Raw genomic sequence first — 4,883 nt, 5'->3', positions numbered from 1 at the left:
TCCTTCTGGCTCAGCTGTGACATTTTCTCTAGGAAGCCCCCATGCTCACACTCAGCATCTGAGATGACTGTCCCTAGGGCAGCCTGTGCTACCATCAAAAGGATGTCACTTACCACCGTAATGTCTATTGGCTTCCCCATCCCCCTCGCCCCTATATACAGCAGTCTGTGTGTTTCTTGAGAGCAAGGACTCAAGAAGTAATCTTAGGTTGACTTTGTCATTTTATTGCAAGTGCACAAAAGGTGCTAAAACAGTGGTTGAATTTGTGTGACTTGGGTTTCTTCCTTCAAGACAAATGTCCCCCTGTGGGAGCAAGTCCCATCAAATGCAAATGATAGACTTACCTCACTGGGCTTCTGGCCTAAATCCTAGGGACTTCTATACACATATATTGGAGGTTGGAAAAAGCAAGGTTTTTTTTTTTTACTTTCACACACCACAGAGCTTCTGACACCAGTAATTAGGATTCTCCCCCCGCCCCTCGCTACGCACACCAAGCAATTCTGACAGCAGTTTCTCCAGCAGACACCAGCTGAGTGTCTTCTAATTAATTCAATTCTGACACCACCTACCTGGAGATGGCAGAAGATTCCCCAGGTTGAAGGCTCATTCCCACAAGTGTGATCCCCCCAGATGTCAAGCAAAAGCCAGGTTGTTTTATTTGTGCTACGGACCAAGGACTTTGAGACTGCTCTTGCTAAAAGCACTGACTCTTCCTTCACTTGGGCCTACACATGTCTGATGGGAACCAAAACGCAGAAGAAAAATCTGACATCTCTGTCTCCATTTTGCATCTGTCTCCTTTGCTCTTCTCTTCCTTTCTCTTCTGCAGTCACCTTGGATTTCAAGAACAGGTCTGATGGATGAACATCATGTGAACAGGGTGGAATCTCCCCCGCCCCACCCCCCCTCCCAAGGCAGCAATGACGTCCTTATTACCTCCAAGAGGCCTGGCCTATCCTGAGGTGATGAGCAACCAGAACACAATATAACCAATGCCTGCTGTTTGCACTGCTCTTCTGTCACTTCCCCGTGTAACTGGGGAGCTCATGTCAGAACCCTGAAGATGGGGCTAAAAATGCTGACCCCTTCTGTATTTCTGGTATAGCCACACTAATTAAAATTCCTTTCCTGTTTTTCTTTTATGGTGCTGGGGATTGAGCCCAGGACCTCATGCATTTTAGGCATGCACTCTATCACTGAGCTACATCCCCAGCCCTTGGTTTTTTAGACAGTTTCACTGTGTAGCCCAGGCTGGGCTCGACTTTCTATCCTCTTGCCTCTGCCACCAGAGTACTGGGATTACAGGCACACACCACCACGCCCGGCTCTTTCCTGTTTTTCACCATTACTGTTTTTGATAAATGCTGGGGCTGATTTGTTGGGATCCCAAGAGTTGAGCCTCTGGCCTAGGACTCCAGTAATAGCTATGAGTCAGGCTTTCCACCATCCCCAACTTGGAACCGACTCATTTGCTGCAGTGGCTCACAGAACTAAAGTAAACATTTACTTACGTTTTGTGGTTTATTCATGCAGATGTAATAACAGATATAGATGAATGGCCAGATGGCAGAGATGAATAGGGCAAGGCAGATGGGACGAGTGTGACTTTCCAGCCTTCTCTGGTCAGATGCCACGTGCTCAGCTATTTCCCTGCTTATTGGATCTGTGTAGCAATCTGGTAGCTCCCCAAACACTGTCCTTTCAGGATTCTATAGCTTTGTGATTGATGACATCACTGGCCACCGGTGATCATCTCCACCCTCGGCCTCTCTTTCCTCCCTGGAGGTTAGGGAGTAAGTAGAGGTTAAAAGTCCCAGGCCTCTAGCTCTGTCCTAGTCTTTCTGTTGATCAGTCCCCATCCAGACCACCACCATCACAGCCAACTAAGTAGCATAGCAAAATATACTGAGTACAAGGATTTTTAGGAGCTGTGAGCCACAAACCAGGGGCAGAGACCAAATGAATATTTCTTATTATATCACAATGTCACGACATCTGATAGTGATGGATCTCAATGGTGCTTTGCAAACTTTAATACAAACAGGAATCATGTGGGATCCCAATACAGGTTCTGAGCCAAACATAGTGGTGAGTGCCTGCAGTCTCAGCTCCTCTTGGAGGCTAAGTCAGGAGGACTGATGAAATCCAGGAGTTCGGGTCTAGCCTGAACACAGGAGACCTCATCTAAAAAAGAAAAACCAACCAAACAAACAAATAAACAAAAAAACCCAAAGTGGTAGAGCACTTGCCTAGCATATGTGAGGCCCTGTGTTCGTCCCAGTACCGCAAAAATTAAATAAATTGTAAAAATGCATTTTCTGATCCAGCAGTTGGGGTGAGGGGGTCTAAATGCTGCTGCTGGTCAGAGACTCATGCCTTGCGTGGTAGGCATGAAGTTGAGTCACATGCAGCCTCTTCAAACTGGTTCTGGTACACAGGAATGAAGAATGCTTTCTAGGAGAGTTGGGTTTTTGTTTTGGAGGCACTGGTGGCTGAACTCAGGGTCTTTTACTTGTTAGGCAAGTGCTCTACCACTTGAGTCATACCCCAGTCCTTTGCTTTTTAGTTTGTTTTTTCAGATACGGTCTCAAGCTAATTTTGCCAAGACTGACCTTGAACTGGGATCCTCCTAAGTAGCTGGGATTACAGGTGTGTAGCACAGTGCCTGGCTTACATTTTATATTTTTATAACGTTTGAGCTTATTAAGAACAGGCGTTTCCTTTTTTTACGTATACACGGTCATCACATAGGTTGGTTCCTCATATTCCTGTGTCAATCCTCTTCTCCCTTGTCGGTCTAACATAGAGCCTGCTAAGGTTAATTTCTCATTTTCCCTCTTTCCCTTGTTGCTCTGGATTAAATGCACAACCTTGTGGTGGAGATAGCTGTGGTTAATCCTTCGGTCTTACCTTGAGTGCTAATGTGATAGCCCAAGCTGCAGAATTAATTCCAGCAGCTCAGAGGTATCTGGCCAGTGTCTACAACTCACCCTGTCTTCTCTGCTCCTTATCACATGGTCACAGAATAGCTGCTTCAGCTCAGTGAAATCAAGTATCTCTCAATATTGCCCCCAAACTTGAATCAGTTTCACAGTTTCTTGATTGTGGTATTTTGTGCAGTTGGTTCATTTGAATCAGAGTCAGATTACATTTAGTTGTGTTAAACAATATTACATGTCTTAAGCTCCAATCTTCTTTTTATAAGATAAAAAGAAATGCCTATTTGTTCAAGGAAGCTTTACTGGAGTTTTATGTTCCTTGCAGTATGCTATACATAAAGTTATATATTTTCCGAGATAAAGTCTTTCTATGTTACCCAGACTGACTTCAAACCTCTGGGCTCAAGCAATTCTCTTGCCTGAGCCTCCTGAGAGCCTGGGACCACAGGCATGCACCATCACGCCCAGCTAGTATGTAAATTTTAAAAATTATGTTTTTTCTCATTGGCAAATTAATGTTCACTGTTTATAGAAATCTTTAAAAATATGAAAAAGTAGAAATCAAGAGAAAAAAACTAGAGTCCAACATAGAGAGCGTTAATATTTGACATATTTCCCTCTAAGGTTGTGCAGATTGATAATATGCTACAACAGAGCTCTGTTCTTTTTTAATCACTATTTTTTAAAAGAAGCATCTTAGCCAGGCTTGGTGGCATACACCTGTAATTCCAGCCCTTGAGAGGCTGAGGCAGAAAGGTCGCTTGTTTGAGGCTGGCCCGGACTACATAGTAAGACCCTGTCTCAAAAAACAAAGAATCAAAAAAAGCATCTTAGGGGTTTCTTTTTGGGGAGAGGGTGATGAAAATATTCTAATATTCTAAAATTTGTTGTGGTGATGGTTGCACAACTCCATGAGTATACTAAAAATTACCTTAGATGAGTTGCATGCCATAAAAATTTTATCTCAATGAAGCTATTATTTAAAGTTTTTAATAAGCACTTTCTACATTATGATAAACTCAGAGTAAACACTTTTTTTTTTTTTATCAGTGCTGGAAAAGAACCCTGTGCCTTGTGCATCCTAGGCAAGCACTGTACCCCTGGGCTACACCCTCAGCCTAGCTCTTTTGTTAATTAGCTTTTTCATGGTTGGCTGTGCAACTCGAAGAGTGAGTAAAATGTAATCTGTGGCTTTTCCCCACAGATAAGTGTGCTCTCCCTTTACTCCCCTGCCACACACCAGGGTGTGAACTTGACTCTGGCCCTCCCCTTGTCTTCTCACAAGACTTTCAAGATCAAGTGATTCCTGGCCAAGAAACAAAAGAAAATCATTCTATTCCCCAACAAATTCAGATAAAAGGTGGTAACAAAGCCAAGTGCAACTCATTGGAGGAGAACCTAGCTGTCTCTATGAGGAATTGCACCTGGAACCACACAGATTTATAATGTATCAAGGTCACTGTCATCTTCCCATGTCAAGCTGAAGATATCACCACTATCTGGACAGTTGGCAACAGTTTAACATTTATTATTGAGAATGTAATTTTATTTGTTTCTATGCTCTGCTAGTAGTCTGACTCAGTAATAAAAATATTCAATCTTTTGTTAGAAAGAAAGGAAGGAAAGAAGGAAGGAGGGAGGGAGGGAGGGAGGGAGGAGGAAGGAAGGAGGGAAGGAAGGAAAGAAGGAAGGAAGGAAAGAAGGAAGGAAGGAAAGAAGGAAGGAAGGAAGGAAAGAAAGAAGGAAGGAGGGAAGGAGATACTACAAAGTTTCATTTTTTAGAACTCATCTGTTAGCTGGGCCTAGTAGTGCATTCCTGTAATTCCAGCACTCAGTGGGCTGAGGCAGGAGGATCAAGAGTTTGAGGCCAGCCTGGGTTACATAGCAAGACCCTGTCTCAAAAAAAAAAAAAAATCTGCTTTTACGTAGTAGTGCCTTTAA

Source organism: Castor canadensis, chromosome 11 (assembly GCF_047511655.1).
Source record: "Castor canadensis chromosome 11, mCasCan1.hap1v2, whole genome shotgun sequence".
Taxonomy (NCBI): domain Eukaryota; kingdom Metazoa; phylum Chordata; class Mammalia; order Rodentia; family Castoridae; genus Castor; species Castor canadensis.
This window is presented reverse-complemented; position numbering follows the sequence as displayed.